Source organism: Heterodontus francisci, chromosome 1 (assembly GCF_036365525.1).
Source record: "Heterodontus francisci isolate sHetFra1 chromosome 1, sHetFra1.hap1, whole genome shotgun sequence".
NCBI classification, from domain to species: domain Eukaryota; kingdom Metazoa; phylum Chordata; class Chondrichthyes; order Heterodontiformes; family Heterodontidae; genus Heterodontus; species Heterodontus francisci.
This window is the reverse complement of record NC_090371.1, coordinates 182,204,556-182,231,333: the sequence shown is the minus strand read 5'-3', so window position 1 is coordinate 182,231,333 and position 26,778 is coordinate 182,204,556.

Below are 26,778 nucleotides of genomic sequence, written 5' to 3'. Positions count from 1 at the left end.
GTCAAGGCAGTTGATTAAAATGAAGATTTAATAAGTGCTTCATAAGAAAATGACAAGGAAGATAATTTTTCACAGAAATATAACCTCAGAGCATCAGAAGGTAACCGAGATGTTTCCTGTTTTCTCCAATTGAGACTTTTCCTGTTATTAATCCTCTCCCACATGCTAATAAGTTTTCTAGCTCCCAGAATATAGTTAAACTCAAGTTATCTCTCCTCCCTGCCCCCACATCACCCTGTCATCAGTGACATCAAGTAAGTTAAAAAGTCTTCAACTACATGCTATTAATTATTTTTTTTCAGTAGCAAAAGAGTAATTAACAATATTATTATCCTGGAAGATAGATAGCCACTTTGGCAAAGTGTAGGATATCTTTCTTCAGCTAAGTTAAGCTTAGTTAGCTCAGTAAAGCTAATATTGCCATATTCTGCAGATGATCATCAGCACTGGTGCTGAAACCATGTCATATGGCATGTAAATGCATATCTCCAGTGAGGTAATAAAGCCTCAGCTGTTGGAATCCATCCTACTTACCTGGGAGACTGGAGAGGCAGCGGACCTGCAAGGAAATGCACCAGAGAGGGAGAGTATAAATCGAAACCGAGGCTCAGGGCCTACACTTACCTGGGAGACTGGAGAGGCAGCAGCCCTGCCAGGAAACGCACTGGAAAGGGAGAGTATAAATCAAGACTGAGGCTCGGGGCCTACACTTACCTGGGAGACTGGAGAGACAGGCTGACTAGAAATCAGTGCGTGTGCCGGGTTTGTAGAAAGAGTGGGAAAAAAATCTAACAGTGACATTACAGGAAAGCTATAAGTTGATTGGTTGATTAGTAACTGCTATTAGGGTCTGCATATAGGTAGCTGGAAAATTAGAAAAATGTAAAATTTTCTTTCAAAAATAACCCTTAGGTAACTGCCTTATAAGTGGTAAGATTTATTAGTATTACTAAGGTTTAAATTAGTAAAGTGAGTAATTAGTGAGTATAGACATTAATTACAATATTTTTTAAAATTTTCAAAATAATTAAATAATTTATTAATTCAGTATTTGAACAAATAGTTAATTAAAACACAATAAAGATGGCAGGGCAGGTGATATGTTGCAGCTGTAGCATATGGGAGCTGGTGGACACCAGTGTGATCCACAGCAACCACATCTGCAGTAAGTTTCTGTGGCTCGAGGATCTTCAGATCAGAGTGATGAGCTGGAGGCCGAGCTACAGACACTGTGATGCACAGGGAGGGGGAAAGTTACCTGGACACTTTGTTCCAGAAGGCAATCACACCCCTTAATGTAGGGTTTTCTGATTTGATCAGTGGTCAGGGACAGGAGGGTGTGACTGTGAGTGAGGCAAGTAAGGGATCGAGAAGGCAGAAGTGGAAGAGCCTCAGCCATTGCAATTGTCTAACAGATTTGAGGTTCTTTCAGGCTGTTTGGATGAGAGTGACGGCTGCAGGGTGAATGAGCAAACTGACCATGGCACCGTGGAGCAGGGAGCCATTCGAGCAGCAGGAGTAAATAGGAATGTAGTGGTAGTAAGAGTTAATATAGTCAGGGGCATAGACACAGTTCTCTGCAGCCAAGAGCAAGAGTCCAGAAGGCTGTGTTGCCTGCCAGGTTTGCCAAGGTTCTAGACACCTGCTCGGGGCTGGAGAGGAACTTGCAGTGGGAGGGGCAGAGGAGGAGTTGGAGGATCCAGTTGTCATGGTCAACATGGGTACCAACGACAGAGATAGGCTAGGAAAGAGGTTCTGCATAGACAGTATGAGCAGTTAGCGGCTAAATTAAAAAGCAGAACCTCAAAGGTAATAACTGTGGATTATTAATTGAGCTACAAGCAAATTGGAGTATGGTAAATAAGATTAGAAATTTAAATGCGTGGCTCAAAGATTGGTGTGGGAGAAATGGGTTTCGACTCATGGGGCATTGGCACCAGTTCTGGGGAAAGTGGGAGCTATACAGTTGGGGCGGTGTTCACCTGAACCGTGCTGGAAACAGTATTCTGGTGAGTTGTTTTGTAATGAGTTCTTTTACATTGACTGATGCAACCTAAATGAGATGCATGGAGTCCAGTTTGCTGAATATCTCAAACAAGTTTATTAACAGCTAAACTATTATATATAGTACAGAGCAAACTATTCACAGAACATTCGTCTGGCTGTTACAATTGCAGAATGACACCGGCTTTGAGTCACATGACTACATACTGGTACTTAGCTCATTAGCATACTGAGATCTGAAAGGGACATCACACTTAAGGCAATCATACAACATCCCATTCTTTCCAAAGATAAGTCTCGTATGCTTCAAGTAAAAAAACATATAAATTTAGATATCAAAATTGGTTATATGGGATATAGATTATAAAATTTACAGGTATAGAAGTTTAATAGTCCATACATCATTTCAGATCTCTTCCAGATTTGTTTATGATATAACCTTCTGGGGATGTGGATTTTACCCTTGGCTGTTTTTGGTTTGCAGGCATGTTGTCAATATGTTGGTTGTTGTCCTATTGTTCCGTCACACCTTCATCAACGAATGCATTCTTTCGAGTCCGCTGTGTGCAATTGGATTACTACACACTTCTCTTAGTTGATTTTGGTTCTGTCTCAACACTGCTCCATTAAATATTGTAATCTCGTAGGATCTAGGTTCACTGCATACTTTGGATACCTCTGCGGGTAACCATGTTCTCATTATGGAGTGTATGACCCTGACCTTTAGCCCTACGTGTAGCTGAGGTAGTTCCGCCTCTGCATGGTGGTCATGCTCCATCTTCATTCTCCCTTGTTTTTCAAGCAGTGTCTTATGCATCTCAGAGAATTTGGACATATGATGGCTTTGCACCAGAGTCATTCACACCTGTCTGCCAAACTTGATCTCTGCTGGTGACAGTAAGCCCATATTCATAGGTGTAGCTCTGAGGTGTAACATGGCAACATGAAAATCTTGTTTCGTTGTCCTACACTTCAGGATAAGTGATTTGACTGTGCAAACAATTCGCTCGGCAAGACCATTAGATCGAGGGTAATGTGGTGAGAACGTCACATGGTTTATGCCCCATTTGGCACACATATCCCTGAAAGGTTTGCCTGTATACTGTAGACAGTATAGACATCGAGGTGGAAGATGTCAGAAATGATTTCTTCAGGTGCACCGAACAGACTGAATATGGCACTAAATGTGTCTGCGACGACCGTGCTTGAAGTGTCTTTTACCTGTCTGACAATTGGAAATTTGGAGAAATAATCAGTGACTAAGATAAAGTCTTCTCCATTAATACAAAATAGATTAGTGGTGATTTTGGACCAAGGGACCGATGGAATCTCGTGAGGGTGTAGTTGTTGTGGCTGGTGGCTCTGGCATGCCTCACACATCCTCACTAACCTTTCAATGTCATTGTTGATCCCTGGCCAATAAACAATTTCTCATGCCAGTCACCTTGTTCGCTCTATGCCCATATGGCCTTGGTGAAGTTGTGACAAGATGTCTTGTTGGAGAGCTTTGGGCACAATCACTTGTTTTTCTTTTGAAGGTGACACCTCTCGAGATACCGAGTTCATCTCTATAAGGCCAAAAGCATCTGAGGATTTCTGGAACCTCTTTTACCATCTCAGGCCAACCTCCTATGATGACTCTCCATGGTGCCTTCAGATGTGAATCATTGGCTGTTTCTGATTGCAGTTGGTCACATTTGTGCTGACCAAAATGCAATAAATTGATTTTGAGCACATCTTCCACCTCAATGTCCATGTTGTCTACTTGTCGATAGACTGGAACTTCTTCATTCTTGCTCATGTTTGGCAATCTACTCAGCATAGCTGAGGTAATCATTTTGGTACCTGGTTTGTAGCAGACGTCGAAGTTGTACCCCTGTACTTTCACGAAGAGCCGCTGAAGTCAAGGTGGTGCAATTGTCAATGGTTTGCACCAAATCATCACCAGTGGTTTGTGGTCAGTTTTCACAGTGAACTGCTTACCAAACAGTTAGTGTGGAATCTTGTGATCCCAAACACCAGAGCAAGTGTTTCACATTCTATGTTTGAGTAATTGGATTGTGCGGAGGATAAACATTTGGTCCCGAATGCAATTGGTTTGCCATCCTGTATGATGCATGATCCTAGCCCTTTCTGCAAGGCATTGATTTCCAGGATTGTCTTCTTCTTTGGATTGTAGTACTGCAGGGTACAGGTTTCTGCTGACAATGCTTGTTTGAGAGATTCAAACACATGCTGATGGTCCTTCTGCCATACATAAGGTACATCTTTCTTTAAGAGCTCTCTCAGTGATGATGCTTTGTCAGAGAAATTTGAAATGTATGGTGCCAAGAAGTTGAAAAATCCAAGACATCTCTGGAGATCTTCCTTGCCTTGTGGGGAAGGCATATGCCTTACATCTTCGACTTTGCCTGGGCCAGGACGGATTCTGCAACCGGAATTGATGGATCCAAAGAAACTGATCTGACTTACATTCACCTGGCACTTCTTGCAGTTAAAAATTAGCCCTTTGCGATGAGCTACTGCCATCAGTGAATGAAGAGTTTGATCATGCTCTTCTTTGGTTTTGCCCATTGCCACAACATCATTGGCAATGCATATACATCCAGGCATGTTTTCTATAGTTCCGTCCATGTGCTGCTGAAACAGATCTTGACTGACAGATAAGCTGAAGGGTAGTCTCTGGAAGCAGTATCTTCCAAATGGTGTCCTGAAGGTGGTGACTTCCTCAGAATCCTTAACGAGGTGTACCAACCAATATCCATGTTTAGCATCCAACCTGGAGAAGAATTTGGCTCCTGTGAACTTGGGATTCAGTTCCTCTAGTGTCGGAATCTTGTGGGGGCATCTCTTTAGGGACAGGTTTAGACACCTTGGATCTAGACATACCCTAAATTCTGCATCCTTCTTTAGTAGGCACGTAATTGAGCTGCACCAGTCTGTGTGATGATGTCATTGCATTCCATGTCATCTAACTCGTGCTTAAGCTTTTCTTGTATGTGCACGCTGCACTTTCTTGAAGGGCCGATTGATGGAATTGCATCCTCTCTGAGGTGCAGTCCGGCATCGCCTTTGAAATCTGCCATGGCGTCAAACTGGGCGCAGTACAATGGTTTCAGGTCATGGACTGACTCAATGTGGGTACCCTTGGTCTCTTCTGCTGTAATGGGAGCAATGGTGATTTTGTGGATAGTTATGATGTTGAGGTCCCTACACACTGGTAGTCTGCTCTCTGTCTACCAGGTAAAATATTTGCAGTTTCCATGCCGACTTGGCATTGCTGCATTGCATTGTCAGTGTGCCACTGTAAGGGAGGGGTGACCCATTGTATGCAGATAACTTTACAGTTGTCAGTTGCATCATTAATTTCCAGTGACTCCAGTATATATCCTTCAGGATTCATATTGGTAGGATATTTGCACTAGCTCCAGTGTCAATCTTAACACTGAGTGTGTGTTTGCCTACTTTCTTTGGACATATGATGTTAATGGTAGCAAAACCTTCCAGTTGTTTGACTTCATCAACACAATGGGCTGAATTTTAATAGCTCGCCGCCAATCTCGATGACAAACGAAGCAAAGGCAAGCATCAAATGGGATAAGAATGCGGAATAATGTTAAAAAGACAAAGTTAAAGACAAAGTTAAGGGTACTCTATCAGAATGTATGCAGCATTCGCAACAAGGTAGATGATTTAAAGGCACAGAGGTAAATGGGGATGATTTAATTGCCATTACAGAGACGTGGTTACAAGGTGAGAAGACTGGGAACTGAATATTCAAGGATATTTGTCATTTAGGAAGGATAGGTCTGAAGGAAAAGGAGGTGGGGTAGCGCTCTTAATAAGGGACAAGATCGGTATATTAGTGAGAGAGAATTTTAGATTGCGGGATCAAGATGTAGAATCAGTTTGGGTGGAGCTAAGAAACAGCAAGGGGTAGCAAACATTGGTGGGAGTTGTTTATAGGCCACCAAACGGTAGTGCTAATGTTGGGCATGGTATAAATCAGGAAATTAGAGGTGCATGTAACATGGGTAATAAAGTAATAATTGTCACTTCAATTTATATATAGACTGGGTGAACCTAATCAGCAGTAATGCTGTGGAGGATGAATTCCTGGAGTGTGTACGAGATGGGTTTCTGGAGCAGTATGCTGAAGAACCATTTAGGGATCAGGCTATTTTAGATTTAGTATTGTGTAATGAGAAAGGGCTAATTAATAACTTTGCTGTAAAGGAGACTTTGGGAATAATGACCATAATATGATAGAATGTGACATGAAGTTTGAATACGATATAGTTCACTGAAACTAGGATTTTAAATCTGAACAAAGGAAACTATGAAGGTATGAGGGGCAAGTTGGCTATGGTGGATTGAGAAAATATACAAAAAGATTTGACAGTAGACATGCAATGGCTAGTATTTAAAGAAGTATTACATGGTCTACAACAAATATATATTCCTCTAAGACACAAAAACCCAACAGGAAAGATGAATCAACAGTAACTAACAAAAGAAGTTAAAGATTGCATTAAATCAAAGGAAGTGGCTTATAAGGTTGCCAGAAAAAGTCCGAGGATTGGGAGCAATTTCAAATCCAGCAAAGGATGACTAAGAAACTGATAAAGAAAGGGAAAAAAGAGAATGAAGGCAAGCTAGCAAGAAACATAAAGCAGACTGTAAAAGCTTCTTTAGGTATGTGAAAAGGACAAGATTAGCAAGGGCAAATGTGGGTCCATTTCAGATGGAGACAGGAGAATTTATCATGGAGAATAGGGAAATGGCATAGAGACTAAACAATTACTTTGTGTTTGTCTTCACAGAGGAAGATACAGAAAATCTCCCAGAACTACAAGGGAACCAAGGGACTTGTAAAAAGGAGACACTGAAAGAAATTATTATTAATAAAGTAGTACTCAAAAAATTAACTGGATTGAAGTTTGATAAATCCCCTGGACCAGATGATCTACATCCCTGAGTGTTGAAGGAGGTGGTTATAGAGATAGTGGACGCATTGGTGGTTATCTTTTAAAATTCTATAGATTCTGGTAAGGTTCCTGCAGACTGGAAAATAGCAAATGTAACCCCACTATTTAAGAAAGGAGGGAGAGAGAAAACGGGGAACTACAGACCTGTTAGTTTGATGTCAGTAGTAGGGAAAATGTTAGAATCTATTATAAAAGATATAATAACTAGATACTTTGAAAATAATGATATGATTGGGCAGAGTCAACATAGATTTATGAAAGGGAAATCATGTTTGACAAACCTGTTGGAGCTTTTTGAGGATGTTACTTGTAGCATAGATATAGGTATATCAGGAATAAAAGAATGACTAGAGTTAGAACAGGGCCAATCAAGGATAGTAGTGGGAAGTTGTGTGCGGAATCAGAGGAGATAGGGGAAGCGTTAAATGAATATTTTTCGTCAGTATTTACAGTAGAGAAAGAAAATGTTGTCGAGGAGATTACTGAGATACAGCCTACTAGGCTAGATGGGATTGAGATTCACAAGGAGGAGGTGTTAGCAATTTTGGAAAGTGTGAAAATAGATAAGTCCCCTGGGCCAGATGGGATTTATCCTCGGATTCTCTGGGAAGCCAGGGAGGAGATTGCAGAGCCGTTGTTGATCTTTATGTCGTCATTATCGACAGGAGTAGTGCCGGAAGACTGGAGGATAGCAAATGTTGTCCCCTTGTTCAAGAAGGGGAGTAGAGACAGCCCTGGTAATTATAGACCTGTGAGCCTTACTTCGGTTGTGGGTAAAATGTTGGAAAAGGTTATAAGAGATAGGATTTATAATCATCTTGAAAAGAATAAGTTCATTTGCGATAGTCAGCACGGTTTTGTGAAAGGTAGGTCGTGCCTCACAAACCTTATTGAGTTTTTCGAGAAGGTGACCAAACAGGTGGATGAGGGTAAAGCCGTGGATGTGGTGTATATGGATTTCAGTAAGGCGTTTGATAAGGTTCCCCATGGTAAGCTAATGCAGAAAATACGGAAGTATGGGGTTGAAGGTGATTTAGAGCTTTGGATCAGAAATTGGCTAGCTGAAAGAAGACAGAGGGTGGTGGTTGATGGCAAATGTTCATCCTGGAGTTTAGTTACTAGTGGTGTACCGCAAGGATCTGTTTTGGGGCCACTGCTGTTTGTCATTTTTATAAATGACCTGGATGAGGGTGTAGAAGGGTGGGTTAGTAAATTTACGGATGACACGAAGGTCGGTGGAGTTGTGGATAGTGTCGAAGGGTGTTGTAGGATACAGAGGGACATAGATAGGCTGCAGAGCTGGGCTGAGAGATGGCAAATGGAGTTTAATGCGGAGAAGTGTGAGGTGATTCACTTTGGAAGGAGTAACAGCAATGCAGAGTACTGGGCTAATGGGAAGATTCTTGGTAGTGTAGATGAGCAGAGAGAGATCTTGGTGTCCAGGTACATAAATCCCTGAAAGTTGCTACCCAGGTTAATAGGGCTGTTAAGAAGGCATATGGTGTGATAGCTTTTATTAGTAGGGGGATCGAGTTTCGGAGCCACGAGGTCATGATGCAGCTGTACAAAACTCTGGTGAGGCCGCACCTTGAGTATTGCATGCAGTTCTGGTCACCGCATTATAGGAAGGATGTGGAAGCTTTGGAAAGGGTGCAGAGGAGATTTACTAGGATGTTGCCTGGTATGGAGGGAAGGTCTTACGAGGAAAGGCTGAGGGACTTGGGGTTGTTTTCGTTAGAGAGAAGGAGGAGGAGAGGTGACTTAATAGAGACATATACGATAATCAGAGGGTTAGATAGGGTGGATAGTGAGAGTCTTTTTCCTCGGATGATGATGGCAAACACGAGGGGACATAGCTTTAAGTTGAGGGGTGAAAGATATAGGACAGATGTCAGAGGTAGTTTCTTTACGCAGAGAGTAGTAGGGGCGTGGAACGCCCTGCCTGCAACAGAAGTAGACTCGCCAACTTTAAGGGCATTTAAGTGGTCATTGGATAGACATATGGATGAAAATGGAATAGTGTAGGTCAGATGGTTTCACAGGTCGGCGCAACATCGAGGGCCGAAGGGCCTGTACTGCGCTGTAATGTTCTAATTCTAATTCTAAAATTCTAATAGATAAAGAAGAACCAGTGGACGTGATATATTTGGATTTTCAGAAGGTTTTTGATAAGGTCCCGCACAGGAGGTTAGTAAACAAAATTAGAGCACATAGGATTGGGGGTAATATACTGGTATGGATGGAGAATTGGTTAACAGACAGAAAACAGAGAGTGGGAATAAACAGATCATTCTCAGGATGGCAGCTTGTTACTATTGGGGTACTGCAAGGATCGGTGCTGGGGCCACAGCTGCTCACAATCTATATAAATGATTTGGATATGGGGACCAAATCTAATATTTCCAAATTTGCTGATGACACAAAACTAGATGGGACTGTAGGTTGTGAGGAGGATGCAAGGAGGCTTCAAGGGGACTTGGACAGGCTAAGTGAATGGGCAAGAACATGGCAGATGGAATATAATGTGAATTAGTGTGAAGTTATCCACTTTCGTTGAGAAAACAGAAAGACAGAGTATTTCTTAAATGGTGAGAGGTTGGAAGTGTTGATGTCTAAGGAACCTGGGTGTCCTTGTTCATGAGTCACTAAAAGGTAGCGTGCAGGTGCAGCAAGCAATTATGAAGGCAATTGGTATGTTGACCTTCATCGCAAGGGGTTTTGAGTACAGGAGTAAAGAAGTCGTATTGCAATTGTATACAGCTTTGGTGAGACTGCACCTGGAGTATTGCAGCCTTGCAGGAAACAAAGAGTAGGGATAAATGGGTCTTTCTGAATGGCAGGCAGTGACTAGTGGGGTACTGCAGGGATCAGTGCTAGGACCCCAGCTATTCACAATATACATTAATGATTTAGATGAGGGAACTAAGTTTAATATCTCCAAATTTGCAGATGACACAAAACTGGGTGGGAGGGTGAGTTGTGAGGAGGATGCAGAGAGGCTTCAGGGTGATTTGGACAAGTTGAGTGAGTGGGCTAATGCATGGCAGATGCAATATAATGTGGATAAATGTGAGGTTATCCACTTTGGTAGCAAAAACAGGAAGGCAGATTATTATCTGAATGGCTATAAACTGAGAGAGGGGAATATGCAGCGAGACCTTGGTGTTCTCATACACCAGTCGCTGAAGGTAAGCATGCAGGTGCAACAGGCGGTAGAAAAGGCAAATGGTATGTTGGCCTTCATAGCGAGAGGATTCGAGTACAGGAGCAAGAATGTCTTGCTGCAATTGTACAGGGCCTTGGTGAGGCCACACCTGGAATATTGTGTGCAGTTTTAGTCTCCTTATCTGAGGAAGGATACTCTTGCTATAGAGGGAGTGCAGCGAAGGTTTACCAGACTGATTCCTGGGATGGCGGGACTGACGTATAAGGATAGATTGAGTCGGTTCGGATTATATTCGCTGGAGTTCAGAAGAGTGAGGGGGGATCTCATAGAAACCTATAAAATTGTAACAGGACTTGACAGGGTAGATGCAGGAAGGATGTTCCCGATGGTGGGGGAGTCCAGAACCAGGGGTCATAGTCTAAGGATACGGGGTAAACCTTTCAGGACTGAGATGAGGAGAAATTTCTTCACCCAGAGAGTGGTGAGCCTGTGGAATTCACTACCACAGAAAGCAGCTGAGGCCAAAACAGTGTATGTTTTCAAAAGGAGTTAGATATAGCTCTTGGGTCTAAAGGGATCAAAGGGTAGGGGGCGAAAGCTGGAACAGGCTATTGAGTTGGATGATCAGCCATGATCATAATAAATGGCGGAGCAGGCTCGAAAGGCCGAATGGCCTACTCCTGCTCCTATTTTCAATGTTTCTATGTTTATTGTGAACAGATTTGGTCTCCTCATCTAAGGAAGGATATACTTGCCATAGAGGGAGTGCAACGGAGGTTCACCAGAATAATCCTTAGGATGGCACCATTGCCTTATGAGGAGAGATTGAGGATACTGAGCCTGTATTCTCTAGCGTTTCAAAGAATGAGAGGTGATCTCATTGAATCTTACAAAATTCTTACAGGGCACGACAGGGTGGATGCAGAGAGCACATTTGCCCTGGCTGGTGATTCTAGAACAGGGGACACAGTCTCAGAATAAGAGATAGACCATTTAGAAATGAGATGAGGAGGAATTTCTTCACTCAGAAGGTGGTGAATCTTTGGGATTTTCCACTCTGGAGGGTTGTGGAAGCTCAACCATTGAGCATGTTCAAGACAGAAACCAATAGATATCTGGATACTAATGACATCAAGGGATATGGCGATAGTGCAGGAAAGTGGCATTGAGGCAGATGATAAGTCATGATCTAATTGAATGACGGAGCAGGTTCATTAGGCTGAATGGCCTACTCCTGCTCCTATGTTCCTACTGTATGGTTAAACTGGATGGATAGTGCATGTTACTCGCCAATTGCATTAACAGAACAGAGCTTGCCTCACTTCTCCTCTTTTTCACAATGCAAGTACAGTATTGAAAATAAAAAAAAGAAAATATATAACTACTATTTGCAGCACTTGCAGTCATTTATCAATATCTCTCTTCCTTTCAAGTCCCTTACCACTCCCTTGGCTATTAAGCAGCTCAATTTATTACTTTAATAATGAACCATTTTCAACCCAGATGTGTTGGAAGTTCCCCTGGTGTTGGTGTGGGAACCTCGGATCGTATTAAAGCCTAAAGAGCAATATTAGCCAAATCACATCTTCCATCCAGGATTTTTCACATTCTATGCTTTCAGAAAGCTTGTGTGAAACAATTACAGCGATTAAAAGTCACTCCTGGAATTTTCAGCAAGACATTGGTATCCAAGAGATTCAGCCAAAAAGTTATATATATTTTTTCTCTCCTGGACTTCTAGAGACTGGAAACATGTCAGAGTCTGGTGATGTTTAAAGGGAAGCAGATTGGATTTCACAGTGCAGCAATTTAACAATTACAGAATAGCATGATCTTAATGTTTAGCTCATCATTGCTGTAATAACTGTTAAAGTAATTTTGCCTGCTCCATGGAGTATAGTGCAGAATTGGTTTTGTTCACAGAACATAAATAAATGTATATGTTTTAATTGAATCTGCATCTGACACCAACGTCGAGTACGCAGTTCTTCCAACTGCAAAATGATGACAGTGGGAAGATTAAACCTGCAGCGATTGCATCAGGCATCATACACATTGTGCATCAGGATTCATTGTACAAGAACCAGACATGATGTCATGATCCATTTTTGTTGTTGAGGCCCAGGTCCCATCATTACACCTTACTTTCTAGGCTGAGTACGGCACTCGGTTTAAAAACTTTCAATGAGTTTATGCTGGTTAGACATTAAGTAGTTGGCAAATTGCCTTTGGTGAAAAGCGGGGGTGGGTGGGGGAGGTATAATTTTCCCAAGCAAGGGAGATATGTTTGGGTGTGTGCGGGGCATTAAATCCTCTAAAAGTGGCGTTGAGTTGGGAACCCAACATCATCCTGCTCTCTTCGGCTTTCACCCACGAGGTTTGAATGTGACTGGAGAATCCCTTGGAGCTGTTGGGCGAGTCATTTAAATATCCTAATAGGCAATTAAGTATATTTTTAACCCTACATTCTGGCTTTGACAGCCAGCTCATCTGTTTCCTGAGCTTTCAGCAACTCACCAGCGTCAACCAGGTGAGTACACAACAGGGAATGCTTCTTCAGTGAATCTGACAGCTGGGAAGCCGTTGATCAGTGAAGCTGAAGAGCTGCAGCCATGGCCAGGTGAGAGGCAGCTGCTCACAGCACTCCTTCTCGGAGAGTGTTTGACAGGTGGTTGCCAGCTTCTTGGAAGCCATTTCACCTATCATGCACTTCATCCACCTTGAGCTGCATTTCCTGCTGCTAGCCTTACTACAGCATGGGAGCAGCTTGTACAGCTCTACCTTGCACCTCTGATGAAGAGCAAGGGGAGCAGCAACACCAACACCAGCAGCAACAGCTGCTGCTTTCTACTCAGCCACATAGTGCTCCACAGGGCAGAGGGTCTAGATACAGAGATCCAGCTGAAAGGAGGTAAGACCCCAAACACAGAGTCTACAGGAAGAGGATCAGCTTTCTCAACATGTGCGAATACCAGTGCCTCAGGGTGCTCAAGCTTTCACAGCAGCTTGCTGCTAACATCTGCAGTTTCCTGGAACAAGACCTCCTTCCCAGTGAGCCAGGTGGGCACACATTGTCAGTGGCCATCAAGATGCCTGTCACTGGGGGAACCCCCCCCACCCCCACCATGCCCTCATGCTACACCTCCCCCAACCCCACCATCCAGCCTTCTGCCTCTCCCTGAGGTTGTGTGCTGTTTCTCCTGAAAAGAAACATTTGTGGAGAGGGACTATGAGGCATGGATGCAAGTGGGCAATAGGATGAGTGTGAGTGTTGGCTGTTCATATGAAGATGTGAGGAGGTGTCTGGAGAGAAAGGAATGAGTGGAGCTGCAAGGTGTGTTGACCTGAGGAGAGCTGTGTAGGAAAATGTGTGAAAGTCAGAGTGTGATGCTTGGCACCTGAAAGTGTTGTGCCACTCACCTTTCCTGCCCTCCTGAGATCCTGGATCCTCTTGTTGCACTGTCTCCAGGTTGGAGGGACCACACTTCTATTGCTGACTTCCTCATCCATTTCTATGCATGCCTGCTGTGTTGGAGAGGCTGTCCTCTTCGTTTTCCAGTCTTCGGGAGAGTTCACCTCACTGCAGTCCCTGAGATCCCACAGCAGGACCTCCAGATCTCCTCTCCATTCCTGTGGTTGCTGCAGCCTCAAAAATCCATTTGCAGGTGAGCCCTTTTAAACCTTTTAAAAATGGCCCCTTTAATTAGAAATCCTTCCTTTGACAGATCCAGCACATCATCCCACCTGTCCTCTGTGATTGGCTGGGGAACTTGGAGTGAGATGCTAATTCAGTGGCTCAGCTAAAGAACCTCAGCAAAACCTACTTGAGGTTCCCAATCTGCTAATAGTCCCGCTGTTTTGCCAGGAATTAAGGTCAGAAAATTCCCCCACAGAATCTGTCCTTTATTTTGCAAGTTTTTTAATGCAAATTGTTCCCTTTTTGTTCATGCCAACGCATGGATTAACTGTGCAGAAAAATGTCTCACTATATACGTTGCATTTCTCTGTGAAGTCAGTTATAAGGGATGAGTGCTCCAAATCACTTTGAGTTCAGATACATCTGTCCCTACTGAAATAAACAGGGTTTTACAGTCACAGTGCGAAAGAACCTTCTTTCTTTTATGCACAATATCACTTTTACTGTGCTGGCACCTATCTTGTCCTCTGCATGTGGAAATTGCAATTTTCTTTCTCTGTAGTTTCCTGATTGAGTCTAGTTTTAAAATGTGGGAGTTAATGCCCATTAGCTGTTGTTCCAGCCACAATTCTAAATGTTATATATAAAATTATTTCAGTCCAACATACTTTAAATGTCACATTTCAAATATCAAAAGGTCCATTTGCCATCTTTCATCACCAAGAACATTTAAAAAAAATTTCTGCTTCCTAAATACTGGCAAGGCCACATTTGTTATTCTTTAATCCGCTGTAGTCCTTGTCATGATGGTGCTCCTTCAGTGATGTTAGATCAAGAAATCCAGGATTCTGACCCAGCAACATTGAAGGAATGATGATGCATATCCAAGACAGGATGGTGTATGAGTTGGAGGAGAAATTGGAGTGTTGGAGTCCTCATAGTATCTCTGCTCTTGTCCTTCTTGTTGGCAGTAGTCTCAAGGGAGCAAAGTACCATCAAAATAACTTAGTGAGTTGTTGCAGAGGATTTTGTAGATCATACATCTTGCAGCCACAGTGAGATGATTATGGAGGGGGTTGATATTCAGTCTAGTGATTGGAGCACTAATCAAGCAAACTGTTCTGTCCTGAATGGTGCTGAGTTTCTTGCGTAGTTTTTTGGCTGCACCCATCCAGGTAAGTGGTAAGTTTTCTGTCACATTCCTGCCTTTAGCAATGCAGATGGTGGAGAGGCCATGAGGAGTCAGGAGTTAAGCCTCTCATCTCAGACTATCCAGTCTCTAACCAGACCTTGTAGTCATGATATTTATTGGACTGGCCCAGATCAGCTTCTTGTCACTCATGACCTCCAGGATGTTGATGGTGGGGGACGTAGTGATGGTAGTGTCACTAAAGGCCTAGCAGAGACTGCTAGGCTTTCTCTTTTTTTTATATTCATTCATGGGATGTGAGCATCGCTGGCAAGGCCAGCATTTATTGCCTATCCCGAATTGCCCTTGAGCAGGTGGTGGTGAGCTGCCTTCTTGAACCACTGCAGTCCATGTGGTGTAAGTACACCCACAGTATTGTAAGGAAGGGAGTTTCAGGATTTTGACCTGGTGACAGTGAAGGAATAGTGATATATTTCCAAGTCAGGATGGTGTGTGGCTTGGAGGAGAACTTGCAGGTGGTGGTGTTCCCATTCATCTGTTGACTTTGTTTTTCTAGATGGTAGAGGTCATGGGTTTGCAAGGTGCTGTCGAAGGAGGCTTGGCGAGTTACTGCATTGCATCTTGTAGATGGTACACACTGCCACCACTGAGCGTCGGTGGTGGAGGGAATGAATGTTTAAAGTTGTGGATGGGGTGCTAATCCAGGGGATTGCTTTATCTTGGATGGCGTTGAGCTTCTTGAGTTTTGTTGGAGCTGCACTCAATCAGGCAAGTGGAGAGTGTTCCATCAAACACCTGACTTGAGTCTTGTAGATGGTGGACAGGCTTTAGAGAGTCAGGAGATAAGTTACTTGCCGCAGAATTCCCAGCCTCTGATCTGCTCTTGTAACCACAGTATTTATATGGCTGGTCCAGTTACGTTTCTGATCAATGGTAACCCCCAAGGTGTTGACAGTGGGGAATTCAGCAATTGTAATGCCATGGAATGTCAAGAGGAGATGGTTAGATCTCTCTTGTTGGAGATGGTCATTGCCTGGCACTTGTGTGGTTTGAATGTTACTTGCCACTTATCAGCCCAAGTCTGAATGTTGTCCAGTTCTTGCTGCAGGTGGGCATGGACTGCTTCAGTATCTAAGGAGTTTTGAATGTTATTGAACACTGTACAATCATCAGTGAACATCTCCACTTCTGACCTTATGTTGCAGGGAAGGTCATTGAGGAAGCAGCTGAAGATCATTGGGCCTAGGACACTACTCTGAAGAACTCCTGCAGCAATTTCCTGCAGGAGAGATGATTGGCCTCCAACAACCACAACTATCTTCTTTTGTGCTAGGTATGACTCCAGCCAGTGGAGAGTTTTCCCCCAATTCCTAATGACTTCAATTTCTCTAGGGATTCTTGATGCCACATTCGGTGAATTACTGCCTTGATGCCAAGGGCAATCACTCTCACCTCAGCTCTGGAATTCAGCTCTTTAGTCCATGTTTGGACCAAGCCTGTAATGAGGTTCAAGATAGGCATTGTGTAGTCCTAATGTAGATTAGATTATGATTAGAGATACAGCACTGAAACAGGCCCTTCAGCCCACCGAGTCTGTGCCGAACATCAACCACCCATTTACACTAATCCTACACTAATCCCACATTCCCACCAAACATCTCCACCTGTCCCTATATTTCCCTACCACCTACCTACACTAGTGACAATTTATAATGGCCAATTTACCTATCAACCTGCAAGTCTTTTGGCTTGTGGGAGGAAACCGGAGCACCCGGAGAAAACCCACGCAGACACAGGGAGAACTTGCAAACTCCACACAGGCAGTACCTGGAATCGAACCCGGGTCCCTGGAGCTGTGAGGCTGCGGTGCTAACCACTGCGCCACTGTGCCGCCCTACACTGTGTAGCACAAATGTTATCAGCAGCATGTCAGCCCAAACCTGGATGTTATCCAGGACCTGGTGTTCAGATAGCATGGGCTGCTTTATTAATGGAGGAGGTGTGAATGGAGCTGAACACTGTGGAATTATGAATGAATTGCCCCACTCCTGTCATTACGATGGAGAGTAGTTTCCTATTTGTGATATTGTTTTGGGAATGTTTAATTTGTATGAAATCTCTTTGGCCATTATTTAATGGAAGTATTCACTCACTTAAAATAAAATGTTTAATACCTATATTAAAATTGCAGACAAAAGAATGTCATTTGAATATATTAAGTGTCTGAATGTGAATGTGACAATCACTCAGTTCAAGGTTGTAATTTTAGAAATTATTGATGGAAAATATAATTCACCAAAAGAAATATGTTTTTAAAGCAGAGTGGATTAATTAAAACAGTCTTTGATTGAACCGTTGCTATGGAACTGTACCATTCCCCACTTTTTGTCTCTCAAGAATATTGTATTTGGGTAAATTTGTAATATAAATGAATCTCAGAATGGCACAATTGTGTAAGCAGCTAGAATTTATTTATATGAGTCTTTTTATTAACTGATAACACAGCAGTAGACATGACAGGCCCATATGATTGTATGGTGAGCAAATCAGTAATGATCATATCATTATCTAGTATCTGAAAAATAACTCCCTTTTCTGTATATGATTATAGGAATTAAAGTGAATTTGCTTTTAAACTCCTGAATGGAAAGTGTGATGGGAGGTATTGATGTCAATTGCCCTTAACTGTGTAGTAGTGAGGAGGCCATAACATCACAAGGGGTGCTGATTAACAATTAGAAGTCTGAAAGAAACTTTATGTAAAGGGGTTTCATCATTTTACTTCATTCTGTAGTTACATTGACTTTTTTTCTTTAGAGATAATTGTTGTTAAAAATTTATAAAATATGTTCTAATAGAACAAATTGATTTGCACACTTTCCTGAAGTAGTCAATTGACTTTCCTTATGCATTTTGAAGCACATAAGGTGAAACTTTACCTATGCCTGCCCAAAGGAAACTAAGTAGGTAGGCAGTTAGAAAAGCTCATGGGACTTACCTGCTGAGGACCTGCTCTCTTTCCACAAGTTCTGGCTTTAATCTGCTGTTCTGAGTAGGTGGGAGTGTCAACCGGCTGGGAATCTTCCCAAAAAATGCAGATTGGGGCACAGCTGCTATTTTAACCAGAGGCCTACATGAGAAAGTTATTGTGGATTTCTTGCCAGGCCACATAGTAGAAAGAGGATTCAAGGTCAGAAAAGAGTGAAAAACATAGTTTAATTTTTTTTGACTTTCCTTGTAGGGACAGAAGGAGCACGAGGACACAGAAAGAAAGCTTCAACCTCCCCAGGCTGCCCAGACATTCCTCCGCACCCCCCCCAACCCAACACGCCCTGGTTGCGGGATCCTCCTGAATCCCTTTCCAGTTCTTCCACGAGTGTCTGGGACTGTTCCTTTGGTCTCTAAAGGCGGACTCCTGCCACCTAACATTCCATTCCCATCTATCGACCAGCTGCCACTTCCTGCCAATTTTAAGTGAGAACCTGACTGCGGAAGGGACAGATGAGGCCCAGGAGTTAAAATCTCCCAGGCCTCACACGCTGATGTTGGGACAGTTTGACACTCACCTTGACCCCCGCCCACTTGACTGAGTAAAAAATGTTCAAAGAAGCTGAATCCAATAAACCAGATAGAAGAAATAAGAATTGATATCAAGTTAAAATTTTGATCTAGATGTATTTTAGAATATTATGGCAACACAATAAGAAAGTTAAAATGATGGAATATTGACATTAGAGAACAGTTTTGCTCTTCTAAAAATGCATTGGGATATTGTTTCCAGATTTATGTGACTATTCCTAAATAATAGAAAGTAGAGGCATCATTTCTTCAAACCAGTGAGGGAGAAAGTCACACAGATGGTGAAAACATTCAAATGCTCCAGAACTTATCATTGCACACAATCATTTACAGAGTCTTGATCTTGATTAATTAAGATATTAAATGTAGACAAAATGTAGACATCATTACAGCAAAATCTGATCATGCAATGAAAGCAACTCTTGCATAATAAGATTTGGAGAGATAAATGGTTTGCAATTCTTAAACTATGTATTTTCATTGTCTTTTCATGGCATCTACTTGGATAAGGAAGACGTATACATAATTTCTAATACACTTTTTAACTCATGATAACTGTACATGTTTAAATACATTGATTTATCTTAGCCTTCTCATAAGATATCCTTAGCCATATTCATCACCAATGAATATCAATTTGAAATAAAATGACATTTGTTGAATTGATTTACTATTTATTCTAAGCTATATTGCAATTCTAATTATAATCTCATAATCTTTGGCCTCCTTATCTCGAGAGACAATGGTTAAGCGCCTGGAGGTGGTCAGTGGTGTGTGGAGCAGCGCCTGGAGTGGCTATAAAGGCCAATTCTAGAGTGACAGGCTCTTCCACAGGTGCTGCAGAAAAATTTGTTTGTCGGGGCTGTTACACAGTTGGCTCTCCCCTTGCGCCTCTGTCTTTTTTCCTGCCAACTGCTAAGTCTCTTCGACTCGCCACACTTTAGCCCTGCTTTTATGGCTGCCCGCCAACTGACTCCCACAACTTGTGATCAATATCACAGGACTTCATGTCGCGTTTGCAGACGTCTTTAAAGCGGAAGCATGGACGGCCGATGGGTCTGATACCAGTGGTGAGCTCGCTGTACAATGTGTCTTTGGGGATCCTGCCATCTTCCATGCGGCTCACATGGCCAAGCCATCTCAAGCGCCGCTGACTCAGTAGGATGTATAAGCTGGGGATGTTGGCCGCCTTGAGGACTTCTGTGTTGGAGATACGGTCCTGCCACCTGATGACAAGTATTCTCCGGAGGCAGCGAAAATGGAATGAATTGAGACGTCGCTCTTGGCTGACATACGTTGTCCAGGCTAAGAGCGAAGTCCAAAGCACAGAAAGTCCTCATCAGGGAACTCCTCTTTGCTGACGATGCTGCTTTAACATCTCACACTGAAGAGTGCCTGCAGAGTCTCATCGACAGGATTGCAGCTGCCTGCAATGAATTTGGCCTAACCATCAGCCTCAAGAAAACAAACATCATGGGACAGGACGTCAGAAATGCTCCATCCATCAATATTGGCGACCACGCTCTGGAAGTGGTTCAAGAGTTCACCTACCTAGGCTCAACTATCAGCAGTAACCTGTCTCTAGATGCAGAAATCAACAAGCGCATGGGAAAGGCTTCCACTGCTATGTCCAGACTGGCCAAGAGAGTGTGGGAAAATGGCGCACTGACACAGAACACAAAGGTCCGAGTGTATCAGGCCTGTGTCCTCAGTACCTTGCTCTATGGCAGCGAGGCCTGGACAACGCAATTCTAATTATAATGCAAGATTAAAGCATACCTGTTATAGCGAGCAGCAATGGTGAAGCACGGTTGTAATGCAGGTATAAACCTTTCATTTCATGTTGTACTGGCACTAAAGTTATACTGCTGGGATTAATCCTCTCATGTTAGCTGTACTAGCACTACATTTATACTGTTGAGGTTAAAGCACTCACTTGACACTGCAGTGCAAATATTGCAGGCAATACTGACTACACAGAGCAGCAGTGGCCCTGGAACCCATACAGTAGCTATTAACCTGGCTGTCCATTCTACTGGTTAAATTAGAATTTTGTGCTGGCTAAATCCATAGAACAAAATTAATGAACATTTTCCTTTTAAATTGATGGAGAAATTATGTGGCATTACATTCAGGAGACTAGCTGAGGCATCTAAATATATTGCATATATGTGATAATTATTAATTTTGAAAAATGGCCTAGATAGGCCAAATAAAAGGAGTACTCCATCTAGTTCTGAAAACAGGAACAGTTTTTATTTCAAATATAACCAAACAGTCCCTAATAACTGCCAGGTGAAAAAATATGGGGAAAGAACCCAGGCTGGTCTTGTAAGAAGCCCAATCAGATTGAAACCCCAAAAGACATATGAAAACAGGCAAAGCAAGCTGAATTGTGTTATTAATCGAAGTTGATGGATTTGTCACCTATGCAAGGACAAATGAAAACAAAAGAGATGGAAAGTTACACAAATCCTCTGGAAATTCATCCAAGATTAATAACCTATATGGTATTATGTTTTGGGGAATAGCTGGAAAAGTATTGCAAGAATGCTGGAGTCAGGTTTCCCTCTTTTCTTTCAGTCTTGTTTAACCCATTGCTATCTCTAAGACATTTCTGTCACTAAATCAGGCACAACAGTTGGTAAGGTTTTAAGCAATATCAGATTTGAGGAGTCTTAAAATAAGAATGAAGTACTGATCAAGTTGACATCTTAGGCAATACATCTCCTCTTAGTGATGCTTATAACCTCCCATCTAACTGGATTAATGCACAAGAAAAATTACAATTTTCACATTTTTAGGTTGCTATCAGTGACAGGAATTCATATAAAATAACCCTCCAGAGGGTTTCACAGAAACATACAATGGGCTATGTTTCTAGGGATCCTACAGCGATATGAAATAAAAGCACATTTATGACAGACATTCACAAAAATAATGGGGAAAACTGTGTTAGATCCCATCAGTTACAAAGAGAGATGAAGTCCGACCATAACTTTTAGAAACTTGATTGCAGTACGTGATGCCTCAGGGCATTGAATACTGTGGAGGGGTCAGCTACCAGAGGAACCTTTTGATCAATACACTGGTTAGCCCTTCTATAGTCAACACTAAGCCGCCAGGTCCCGTTTGGTTTCCGTACTGGCCACACAGGGCTGTTGGAGGTACTGTGTGTTTTAATCAGCACGCCTCGCTCCTCTAATTGTCTAATTATGGGTAAGATTCCTGCAATAGATGTTGGGCTAATTGGGTATTGTTTAGTACAGGGTGGAGCGGATCCTGTAAATGTTGCCGGTTCCATTTGAAGCAGCCCACAATCGTTCTTATCCCGAGCCCATATTGGGTGCTCCCTCAGCTCCTCCTCCTTCAGACTTCTGATAGACCATGTTACCTGGCCGCCTTCAAAATGCAATGAGGAGTTCAGCTGGGTAAGAACGTCCATACCCAAAAGGGCCTGGTCTACTGGACCTATCCAGACTGTTGTTATCAATTCGTGTGGACCAAGACCAATGCATATGGGCTGAGTTTTCCTGATCACCAACCCATGGCCACCAGCCCCGTGGGCGGTCTTAACTTTACCGTCCATCGGTATAGAGTTCCCATATTGTTGAGGTAGACACGTTAATTCGGCCCCAGTATACAGCAGGCAGTCTATATCTTGATCGCCCACCCTCGCGGTTATATACAATCCATCTCTTCATTGTTCTATTAGTGCCAGGAAGGGCACCGAAAGGGCGAGGGAAGGCTCCATTCGTTTTTTGCCGCACCAAGTAACGCTAGTATCTCCTTCCGTTGCTGGGGTGACAACTGTTTGAAGTTTTCCAGGTCATTGTCCTCAGGGGAGGGAACTGGTCTTGGTGCCGTATTGTATCCTTGCCGTCCTCTTCTCCGTCCCTTCGCTCTACACATCTTAGCCCAATGGCCTTCCTTCCCACAGTAGTGGCATGCCCCGGGTCGCCTATCTTGTGCCTTATCAGGGCCTTTGGGCATCCAACCCGCCTGCAGAGCTCGGAGCTTTGCTCCCATGTCCCTGTCCAGCTGACTGCATTGATCAATCAACTGTACGTAGGTTATTCCTGTGCCTTCCCACTCTGGTAAGGTTACCTTCAACATCTTGGATAATTCTGGTTTGAGCCCCGCAACAAAGGCAGACTTCAAGGGCACAAAACGGGTATCGTCCAGATCCTCTGGAGCAATATCCGTTATCCCCGAGTGTTCCAGCCAAACAGATCTAAACCTCTCTTCATACTCCTGCACCTCTTTGGTACCTTTTTGCTGACAGGCTGTAATTTTATTCCAATCCGTGTTTGCGGGACAGAACGCTCGCAGCCACTGACTAATTGCAGCCCATCCGACATCTAGTTGTTGCTCGTCCTCGCCCAAAGCAGTTTGGACCTCTCTGTTCAGTCTTCGCCCCGCTTGCCCGGGCACCATCACAGTCAAAATCTGTACCCCGTCCCATGGGTGGAGGTAGTAAATTCCCTTCAGACGTTCCAACTGTTCCCACGTCTTCTGACCCCCCTTTTTCGGGTCAGGCAATTTTTTGGACCATTTATCAATTTTCTCAGGATCCGCTGGGACATGCATCCAATAAGTGTTGTGCTCAGACGTGATCACCTCATTACCGTCTGTAGTCTTCTTTTCCTGCTTGACCTTAACGTGTTGGAGCGAAGAAGGATGAGAGGTGACTTGATAGAGGGGTACAAGATGATGAGAGGCATAAATAGAGTGGATAGCCAGAGACTTTTTCCCAGGGTGGAAAGGGCTATCACCAGGGGCCATAATTTTAAGATGATTGGAGGAAGGTTTTGGGGAGATGTCAGAGGTAGGTTCTTTACACAGAGAGTGGTGGGTGCGTGGAATGCGCTGCCAGCGGTGGTAGTAGAAGCAGATACATTAGGGACATTTAAGCGACTCTTGGATAGGTACATGGATGATAGAATGAAGAGCAGGTAGTTAGTTTGATATTAGAGTAGGTTAAAGGTTCGGCACAACATAGTGGGCCGAAGGGCCTGTACTGTGCTGTACTGTTCTATGTTCTATGTTCTATGTTTCTGTTTAGGGGGGCGGGGGGCGAGCTGTGCAAAAGGAAACTCATCATCAGTATCACTTTCTTCACTGGAGGACTCAGCTTCCACTATACCGGCTTCATGCCATTGCGTTTTACGTAGTTCTTTTAGTAACGACTCCAGATTTGGGTACAGGCGAGACGGTTGTGGTCGGCGGGTTCCGCAGGGCAGTCCCGGTCCCTTCGGTTGGGTCGCCTGTCCATCTTGTAATTGTTTTTGAAGTTCTTTAATTTCAGTCTCCAGCCTTTCCTTTTCAGATTGTTATTCAGTCTCTAATTTTTCTAATTTAAGCTTTTCCATTCTCAATTGTTCGCAGACTGCCTTCAATTGGTCCTTCGCATTAGTCAGGTCGTGGTCGCGTTGAGACAGTTGAGCTTGTTGGATAATTTCATTACGCTGTCGGATCTGGCCCATTACAACTAAGGAACATTGGGTCCGTTCTTTATCCTTTAAACAGATCGTTTTTCCCCAAGCTCTCTTTATATCTTCCAGGGACCACTGTCCCTTGGAGGCACCATATTTCTGTTCAATTTCAGTACAGGTTTTAGCCAAATTAAAACGGTTACTCTATATATCCTTTTAACTGCCAAAGAATTTCACCTTCGGAAACGTCTGGCGGGGCCCTCCTGCCTTTTACGGTGGTTGGCAACTGTCGGTTTCCTTCGTCAGTCATTGTACCAATTTTGTGTGGGGGAGGAGGTCTCAAGCCGTGGGGCTTCTTATATAGATGCTGTGGAACTTTTCAGCCGGGCTGGTGTATTACCATCGAACACCGCCGATTTAGACGTCTATAAAGGGGGTCTCGAGCCTCGGAAGAGTTCAGGATCACGTGGTGGAGTACCGAAACTAGACAACGGCCGAGGACTTTTTAAAGTAAAGAGGAGTCCTTACCTCCGGGGGCTGATATAGGTCCAATGTCCAGGGCTTCGGTCTTTGTCTTCCAGTGATCCTGCTGACTACGCCAAGTTGTTAGATCCCATCAGTTACAAAGAGAGACGAAGTCCAACCATAACTTTTAGAAACTTTATTGCAGTACGTGATTGTTACATTACAAGAATAGAAAAAGAACAAAAAGCAAAACAAAAGAACAAGCAAAAGAACAAGCAAAAGAACAAAACAAAAGAACACGTGCTCACTACAGCAAGCCTTTCTTATAGTTATTCAAACAAAACTAGTAACGCCGCCCCCCCCCCCCCCCCCTTGTTTCTGAGTGGTTTGCAGACTTCTGTTATCAGTGCATGATTGGTTCATTCGTCCCAGCATTTTATTTATGCATTTTATTTCAGTAGTTTTACATCCCCCCTCCTTGAACTGTTGGGCTGATTATTAAACAATATGCTACTATTACGCTATCTGCAGCTGTCCTGTTAGCTTCTGCTTGTTATTTTTTATAAATTGGCTCCACAGCTCCACAGTTAGTTTGTTAGTTGATTAGCTTACTTTTGATCAGTCCCCACAACTGCAAATGCTGGAAATGAACATCAGGTCAAGCAGCTTTGGTAAAGAGAAAAGATAGGCCAATGCTTTAGGTGTACACCTGAAACACTGAGTTGTCTTTTCTCTTTCCAGATGTTGACTGACCTGCTATGTTTTTCCAACATTTTCTGTATTTATTTTACAGGTCAGATTGAGGTGCAACCCTGGAGCAGCATAATCAGCCATTTAGCCTCTTTTAGTGATGGGGGAGTCAAGAACAAGGTCATTATGTTAAAATTAGAGCTAGGCCATTAGGAGCAAAATAAAGAAACACTTTTTTGTACAAAGGGCAGTAGAATTTTGTAACTCTCTCCTCCAAAAGACTGGTTGCTGGGTCAATTGGAACTTACAAGACTGAGATCAATACATTTTTGTTTGGTAAGGGTAGAGCGGGATATAGAGCAAAGGCAGGAAAATTGAGTTGAGCTATAGATCGCTCTGATATAATTGATTGGCAGGGTAGACTTGAGGGTCTGAATGGCTCACTCATGTTTTACATTCCTATGTTCTCTGGGGCTTCTGCTGTTCATCTGCCAAAGGTATGTCAGGAAATAGAGGAAAACTCACAGATATTCCATCCCATTGACTTTTGTGGATTTTAGTGTATACAGAACATTAAATTCTAAAATATTCTGCTGTTGGTATATTTTGAAGAGTCTTGAAAACCATTAGAGACAGCTAGAAGCTGTAATTTGCATTTCTGTGCCTGACATGTTTATTTAAGTGTATCCTGTTCTCCCAGGAGGAGTTTGGACACCTCTACGACAACTCTTGGAGAGAGTTGGCAAAAGAGCAACAGTATGGTGCCAAGCAGTAAATGGAGGAGTAAGGAAGGCAGTTGTGTGGATGAGGAATGACGGTGTGGGATTATGAGGAGGATACTGGCGTTGACTGTGAGGCTTCTCTTCTTATTCACAAACCAGTCAGGAATAGAGTCAGGAATGAATCTTGCTCAGTGGTAGTAAAGCAGCCATTAGTGGTTCAGGAGACAATTAGCTGAATTTCTTCATCAGCTGTCACAGGGGCTTGTGGTACTTTCCTCTCACCTCTCATCTTTCTCTAAATAAACCAAATCTCAAAAAGTCGGTTGTGGGGGTGGGGGGGGGGGGGGGGGGGTGGGGGGGTGGGGCAAGGTAGCATAGTACTGAACAGAGCCTTCATCACTGAATGTACAGGGCCAATGGAATTCTGCACTAAGACCTGCAGCAGCAAAACCATTTTCTATTCCAAAAGTAAAATGTATAGATAGATTTGGACAACATCACCCTGCCCTTAAAGACTGGAAATAGCTCTGTAAAGAGTTGTTTTAGGTTTTTATAGAGGCAGTTTGCCTCCATCTACACTTGGAGTTGTGAGAGAAACTCTGGTTGTCAAACCCTTTAATGTCTATTTGAATGTACTTTACTGTGCCTACTTCAGGCAAAATCAGGGAACCAAACCAGAAAAGCCATAGACTACATTTATTAGTGCTGTTGTAGAGCAGAACAGGCGCAAAGAATTAGTGGCTGTTTTCTTCTACTGTGCACCCATTTTTCATTTTTTTTTGCGAGCAGGGCAGAAAATTATCAAGGGTGAAATAGATCTTGGGCACTAACAGAAAACTGGTGATAATGAATCGACTGTCTGTTTTGCACTGTTACTTTCCGTTGAAGACCTATTTCCCTGCCCATCATCTCTATAATGTTCTTCTCTGTAACACTTTTAAT